We start from the raw sequence: 8,582 nt of genomic DNA, 5'->3' as shown, positions 1-8,582 counted from the left end.
ACGAGTAAAGAGACTTGCCTTTAACGAGATTGAACTAGGTATTGGAATACCGACGATCGAATCTCGGGCAAGTAACATACCGATGACAAAGGGAACAACGTATGTTGTTATGCGGTCTGACCGATAAAGATCTTCGTAGAATATGTAGGAGCCAATATGAGCATCCAGGTTCCGCTATTGGTTATTGACCGGAGACATGTCTCGGTCATGTCTACATTATTCTCGAACCCGTAGGGTCCGCACGCTTAAGGTTACGATGACAGTTATATTATGAGTTTATACATTTTGATGTACCGAAGTATGTTCGGAGTCCCGGATATGATCACGGACATGACGAGGAGTCTCGAAATGGTCGAGACATAAAGATTGATATATTGGAAGCCTATGTTTGGATATCGGAAGTGTTCCGGGTGAAATCGGGATTTTACTGGAGTACCGGGAGGTTACCGGAACCCCCCGGGAGCTATATGGGCCTTAATGGGCCATAGTGGAAGAAGAGGAGAGGCAGCCAGGGTTTGGGCCGCGCGCCCCTCCCCCCTAGTCTGAATAGGACAAGGAGAGAGGGGGCCGGCGCCCTCCTCCTTCTCTCTCTCTCTTTTCCACCTCATGAATCCTATTCCAACTAGGATTGGGGGGAGAAGTCCTACTCCTGGAGGGAGTAGGACTCATCCTGGCGCGCCCCTCATGGCCGGCCGGCCTCCCCCCTTTAGTCCTTTATATACGGAGGCAGGGGCACCCCAGAGATACACAAGTTGATCCACGTGATCTATTCCTTAGCCGTGTGCGGCGCCCCTAGCCACCATAGTCCTCGATAATATTGTAGCGGAGTTTAGGCGAAGCCCTGCTGCAGTAGTACATCAAGATTGTCACCACGCCGTCGTGCTGACGGAACTCTTCCCCAACACTTTGCTGGATCGGAGTCCGGGGATCGTCATCGAGCTGAACGTGTGCTAAAACTCGGAGGTGCCGTAGTTTCGATGCTTGATCGGTCGGGCCGTGAAGATGTACGACTACATCAACCAAACGCTTCCGTTGTCGATCTACTAGGTATGTAGATCACACTCTCCCCTCTCGTTGCTATGCATCACCATGATCTTGCGTGTGCGTAGGAATTTTTTTGAAATTACTACGTTCCCCATCAGATTTAATATGCCTCCATTATAAGCCGGAATTTTTATAACCCGACGGCTTATAGCCTTTGAGAAAATCAAGAATTGATAACCCTTTTGAGACACCAATTTCAATCTTTGATGATGGGCTGGAACTTAATCATTTATGTAAATCATAGCTCTGTAAATCCTACATTGAGTTAAACAACATATGCCCTGGCGACTTAACGTCAAAAGCGAGGGCGGGTAACCACCCAAATGTAGTCTTATCCTGCACACAAGTAGATCACAAGATCCCTTGGCGGTTTACTGCAGGGCGGGTCATAATATCCCACATATAACCATTGTGATATTGAATTTGTACTGCCGGTTTACATGACCTGTGCAGTAAGGGTGATAACCCAATCCTTAGAAGCCAATACTTCCAAATATATGATGATTGTCACATGTTGGCGACTTATCGTCCAAAGCCAAGCCGGGTTTAAACGAAACCACACTTATACTTAGATCTGAACAAAAAAGTCTAAGACAAAACCAAAGATTGTTTGCAAAAACTTAAACCAAATAAAAATCGAGGTTTCTGATTCGAATACGATCAGTAAACCGTTCCAAAGGGGTTACGATAGGATTTGAATACGATAATGTAGCCCCCATTGGCTTTGGCGTTGCGCCGATCAAGAGGGTACCGACAGCTATGTTCTCTTTGGTTCGAATATGACCTATGTTTGAACAGGAAGCCCCCAAATGACCTTGAGAGGTTTTTAACGACCCTGATTGAATACGATCCAAGTCGTACCCAAAAGGGGTTAAGCTATGATTCGAATACGATCAAGAAGCCCCCTAGTGAGTTTGGCAGTGTGCCGATCAAGAGGGTACCAACTGCTATATTCTCTTTGGTTCGAATTTGAATAGGAAGCCCCCAAGTGACCATATAAATTTTGGCATCGCGCGATCAAGAGGGTACCGACAGCTATGCTCGATGAACAGGAAGCCCCCAAGTGACCATATAAATTTTGGCATCGCGCCGATCAAGAGGGTACCGACAGCTATGCTCAATGAGAAGGAAGCCCCCAAGTGACCATAATAAGGTAAGCCGTAAGGCAGGATACCCATGTTTGAACCACGCATCATGGCAGCAAGTTCTCATTGGCAACCTTTAATTTTTCTGAGAACTAGAATCTTGCGAGAGATTAATTCTTTTTGAACCGGAACTTTAAACCGGATTTGAAAGCTTCAAAACTTTGTGGGAGACAAATTGTCCTTGAGCCGGATGTTTGAACCGGATTTGAGAGCTTAAAAGCTTTGTAAGAGATAAATTTACCTTGAGCCGGATGTTTGAACCGGATTTGAGAGCTTAAAAGCTTTGCGGGAGAGAGATGTCTCTTGAACCGGATTTTAAACCAGAATCTTTATTTTGAACCGACAATTTTCTGATGACCTTTAAATTTTCATCAATATGGCGGTGTCCTCCGGAACCGGGTTATCATTCCCTCCAATGACCCGGAGTTCCCGAGTCATGTCATTGTAGCCCCCGAGTCTTAAGACTATTCGAGGAGTTTGCTTGAGACTCTCCATATTTGACCGTGATATAAACCAGTATGAGTCCTTCAACGGCGCAATGATATAATAACCCTGTCCTGCATTGGAGAACTTACAAGCCAGAATAATTGCTCTTTTAAAGAAAGCAATATGTAATATAAAAAATACCGGATGGATTTCACCTGATATTTATCCACCGCGAAGTTGATGATCACTGCAGTGACGCTGAAATCAATCACGGTTGAACCGGCCACGAGAGCAGATGGATGAGTCGCCCATGGCGTTGTAAGCCGGTGCGGACGGGCGAGTCAATAGTAGGAGCGGTAAGCCGCACGGACAGGCGAATTAGCCGCGTTATGTTGATGTAAACCGAACCGCATGGGCGGCTGCTTGCGCCCACCTGTTGAACAGTAAGCGATCGCAGATGTCGTTGCATGATGATGCTAACGCACACCCCATGGGTACGGCATTATACCATCTTTATGATGAATCATTGTCCTGCACACAAAAGTGTATATACCGAAGTGATTGTTTTTTGACAAAAACAATATGCGCTAATAAAATAATTTTAGATGAATATCACCTGATGTTTTGTGACCGAAAGATGATCTGCGCAGGCCGGCGGGTCATGGCAACCTGGAGTGGCGACTCGGATGGGCGCCGGCTGTGCAAGACCACGATTAACAGAGGTGGGAACGGCACCGGACCAGCAAACAGGAGACCCGGGACGGCACGGGACGACGGTAGTAGTGAGGACATGCCTTACCTCCTTCCCACGTTGAGCCGCCGGAGAGCCACCCTGCATTGACAGCCACCTGGCCTCCCTGGCGACTCGCCTCACTTTACCTTGCTGTAAAATTTCCTCATTAGTAGCTGTTGCAGCGAGCCGCCTCCGCCTCCTGCTGAATCCGCTCAATCGCCTCCGCCGACTCACATCCACCCGCTCCGTCGGTTTACGTCAGCCTCACTGTGAACCGCGCGTCGCGCCTCCGGCATCTCGTGGCACTGTGCTGGCTCTGCCGCACGTCCAGGACCTCACCTTCGCGTCCTTATTCCGGACCCATTCCGGCATGTCCACACTACTAATTAGCATTGGGCGGTTTGATGGTGACTTGTAGAAGAAACCCAAGGCCACGGGCCCGCTTGCAGCAGCAGGAGCAATCCATGGCTGATCGCGTTGAGGGCGGGCTGTCCTGGCACAGGCGACGACTCGGCGGCCGGCGGCTCAAGAGGCTGGCAACTGTAGCCGCAGTGGTGACTTCTCCGCGGACGTGCACTTAAACGGCGGCGGTTTGGCTGTAACTTGAGGGCGTTGGCGACTCAGAGCCGGGGCGTGCTGATGGCAGCTCGAGACCGGGTCACGCCCGCAATGGAAGGCCATAGCGGCGACTCGGCGGCGAATAGCCAAGGCTGCCTGCTAGTCTGTTTTCCGGGTCGTAGTCAATTTGACCGTCCTTGTCCGAGTCTTCCTCCAACAGTCCTTGATCTCTTCTGACTCGGTGGATGTAATAATCAAGGGATGTAGTAATACTCGAGTAGCACTAGCCCTCTTCCCAAAAAAAGGAATAGTTGATGTTGGCTTTCACGTGGCAGAGTGCTAGTTTAAGTGTTGGAAATATGCCCTATAGGCAATAATAAATTGGTTATTACTATATTTCCTTGTTCATGATAATCGTTTATTATCCATGCTAGAATTGTATTGATAGGAAACTCAGATACATGTGTGGATACATAGACAACACCATGTCCCTACTAAGCCTCTAGTTGACTAGCTCGTTGATCAATAGATGGTTACGGTTTCCTGACCATGGACATTGGATGTCGTTGATAACGGGATCACATCATTATGTGATGGACAAGACCCAATCCTAAGCTTAGCACAAGATCGTGTAGTTCGTATGCTAAAGCTTTTCTAATGTTAAGTATCATTTCCTTAGACCATGAGATTGTGCAACTCCCGGATACTGTAGGAGTGCTTTGGGTGTGCCAAACGCCACAACGTAACTGGGTGGCTATAAAGGTGCACTATGGGTATCTCCGAAAGTGTCTGTTGGGTTGGCACGAATCGAGACTGGGATTTGTCACTCCGTGTAACGGAGAGGTATCTCTGGGCCCACTCGGTAGGACATCATCATAATGTGCACAATGTGACCAAGGAGTTGATCACGGGATGATGTGTTACGGAACGAGTAAAGAGACTTGCCAGTAACGAGATTGAACAAGGTATTGGGATATCGACGATCGAATCTCGGACAAGTATCGTACCGATAGACAAAGGGAATTGTATACGGGGTTGATTGAATCCTTGACATCGTGGTTCATCCGATGAGATCATCGTGGAGCATGTGGGAACCAACGTGGGTATCCAAATCCCACTGTTGGTTATTGACCGGAGAGTTGTCTCGGCCATGTCTGCATGACTCCCGAGCCCGTAGGGTCTACACACTTAAGGTTCGATGACGCTAGGGTTATATGGAATAGATGTACGTGGTTACCGAATGTTGTTCGGAGTCCCGGATGAGATCGCGGACATCACGGGGAGTTCCGGAATGGTCCAGAGGTAAAGATTTATATATGGGAAGTCATCATACGGTCACCGGAATAATTCGGGGGTTACCGGTATTGTACCGAGACCACCGAAGGGGTTCCGGGGGTCCACCGGGAGGGTCACCTGCCCCGGAGGGCCCTATGGGCTGTGTGTGGAGAGGGACCAGCCCCTTAGTAGGCTGGGCGCCTCCCCCTAGGGCCCATGCGCCTAGGGTTTGGGGGGAACCCTAAAGGGGGGCGCCCCCTTGCCTTGGGGGCAAGGCAAACCCCCTAGCCGCCGCCCCCTCCTCAGATTGGATCTGAGGGGGCCGGCCCCCCTCTACCTTGCCCCTATATATATGTGGGGGTGGGAGGGCAGCGGCAACCCAAGTTCTGGCACAGCCCTTCCCCTCTCCCAAGTCCTCCTCCTCTCCCGCAGTGCTTGGCGAAGCCCTGCAGGATTGCCACGCTCCTCCTTCACCACCACGCCGTCGTGCTGCTGCTGGACGGAGTCTTCCCCAACCTCTCCTTCTCCCCTTGCTGGATCAAGGCATGGGAGACGTCACCGGGCTGCACGTGTGCTGAACGTGGAGGCGCCGTTGTTCGGCGCTTAGATCGGAATCAACCACGATCTGAATCGCTGCGAGTACGACTCCTTCATCCGCGTTCTTGCAACGCTTCCGCTTAGCGATCTACAAGGGTATGTAGATGCACTCTCCTTCCTCTCGTTGCTAGATTACTCCATAGATTAATCTTGGTGATACGTAGAAAATTTTGAATTATTGCTACGTTCCCCAACAGTGGCATCATGAGCCAGGTTTATGCGTAGTTTCTATGCACGAGTAGAACACAAGTTGTTGTGGGGGTCGATTTTGTCAATTTGCTTGCCGTTACTAGTCTTATTTTGATTCGGCGGCATCGTGGGATGAAGCGGCCCGGACCGACCTTACACGTATGCTTACGTGAGACTGGTTCCACCGACTGACATGCACTAGTTGCATAAGGTGGCTAGCAGGTGTCTGTCTCTCCCACTTTAGTCGGATCAGATTCGATGAAAAGGGTCCTTATGAAGGGTAAATAGAAATTGGCATATCACGTTATGGTTTTGGCGTAGGTAAGAAACGTTCTTGCTAGAAACCTATAGCAGCCACGTAAAAATTTGCAACAACAATTAGAGGACGTCTAACTTGTTTTTGCAGCATATGCCTTGTGATGTGATATGGCCAAAAGGATGTGATGAATGATATATGTGATGTATGAGATTGATCATGTTCTTGTAATAGGAATCACGACTTGCATGTCGATGAGTATGACAACCGGCAGGAGACATAGGAGTTGCCTTAATTTATTTATGACCCGCGTGTCAACTTAAACATCATGTAATTACCTTACTTTATTGCTAAACCGTTAGCCATGGTAGTAGAAGTAATAGTTGACGAGACGACTTCATGAAGACACGATGATGGAGATCATGATGATGGAGATCATGGTGTCATGCCGGTGACGATGATGATCATGGCGCCCCGAAGATGGAGATCAAAAGGAGCAAAATGATATTGGCCATATCATGTCACTATTTGATTGCATGTGATGTTTATCATGTTTTACATCTTATTTGCTTAGAACGACGGTAGCTTAAATAAGATGATCCCTCGCAATAATTTCAAGAAAGTGTTCCCCCTAACTGTGCACCGTTGCGAAGGTTCGTTGTTTCGAAGCACCACGTGATGACCGGGTGTGATAGATTCTAATGTTCGAATACAATGGGTGTAAGCCAGATTTACACACGCAATACACTTAGGTTGACTTGACAAGCCTAGAATGTACAGACATGGCCTCGGAACACGGAAGACCGGAAGGTCGAACATGAGTCGTATAGAAGATACGATCAACATGAAGATGTTCACCTGTAAGTGCATCTAGTGCCACCCCTAGTTGGTTTTGGAGTATTGACGACAAACCTAGTTGAGGGACTAATGTGTTTGTGAGAATTGCAGGATAACACGGGTAGAAGTCCCTCATTGATTCGGTTTTACTACCAGAGATGACCCCTAAAAATGTATGAAGACATTGAAGTCAAAGGTGGTATATGAAGATATTCACATTGAAGACTATGACAAGAGAAGACACTATATGAAGCCTATGGAGCTCGAAGACTTAGATCTTTCGTAGTTCTTTTTCTTTTGTGTTGAGTCATAGGAACCACCATACTGTTAAGTGGGGTCCAAGAGAACCAGTCAGAATGACTGAAGTGATGCCTAAACCAAAAACCTATGTCTTCGAGTGAAGACTATGAGAGCGAATCTTGTCCAGAGTCGGACAAGTCAGCTTTGCTAGTAGCCCAAGTAAAGTTGCCGTGTGAGTCTGAAATCTGACCGTTGGAACACGTGTCAGTTCCTTAGTGACCCAGGGTCATTTCGGACAAATCAGGTCGGGTTGCCAAGTGGCTATAAATAGCTCACCCCCTACAACCATAAACGGTTGGCTGCTCAGATTAAAAGTACGGCTTTTGTCGTTTGAGAGCAACCCACCTCGAAGCCTTTGAGAGAGAATTCCTTGCGAGGATAAAGCCCTAACCACCAGAGCCAGAGAGAATTGGGCATCACTTAAGTCTTCTTGTCTGTGTGATCTGAAGACTTATTACACTTGAGGACTGTGCATCCTCCAGCCGGTTAGGCATCGCGTTCTGAGCTTCCAAGAGACATTGTGGATTGCCAGTGAACGAAGTCTGTGAAGGTTTGGGAGTCTACCTTGAAGACTTACCAGAGTGATTGGGCGAGGTCTATGTGACCTTAGCTCAAGGAGAATACGGTGAGGACTGGGTGTCCTGAGCTGCGTGTTCAAGACTGGGTGTCCGGGACTGTGTGTCCTAAGGTTTAAATACCTAGCCGCTCCAACCAGACGTACAGTTGTCACAGCAACTGGAACTGGTCCAACAAATCATTGTCTTCAACGAGTCACTGGTTTCATCTTCACTTCCCTTTACTTACTGTTACTCCTTGTGAAGTCATTGTATGATTGCACTATCATTTGTCTTCACTGAGTGACTGCGTGTTCTGCTTGGCTTCACAATATCTTCCTACCTGATCCTTACTACCTAGCTGCTATTAGTCTTTGTGCTTTCACTTCATTGAATACTTGACTATGGTTTGCCTAGTGTAGTCTACCTTCCGCTGCATGGTAATAGGTTTAATTTTATCGTTTGTCTTCAAAACCTCTATGTTCTGAAGACTTTCATAAAAATCGCCTATTCAACCCCCCTCTAGTCGATATAACACACTTTCAATTGGTATCAGAGCAAGGTGCTCCCTTGTTCTGTGTGATTCGGTTTAACCACCTGGAGTTTTAGTATGTCGACTGCAGGGATAATTAAAGTCTCCGCTGCGTGCTCCGTCTTCGATGGAACTG

Source organism: Triticum urartu, chromosome 5 (genome assembly GCF_003073215.2).
Source record: "Triticum urartu cultivar G1812 chromosome 5, Tu2.1, whole genome shotgun sequence".
In the NCBI taxonomy this organism is placed as follows: Eukaryota; Viridiplantae; Streptophyta; class Magnoliopsida; order Poales; family Poaceae; genus Triticum; species Triticum urartu.
This window is presented reverse-complemented; position numbering follows the sequence as displayed.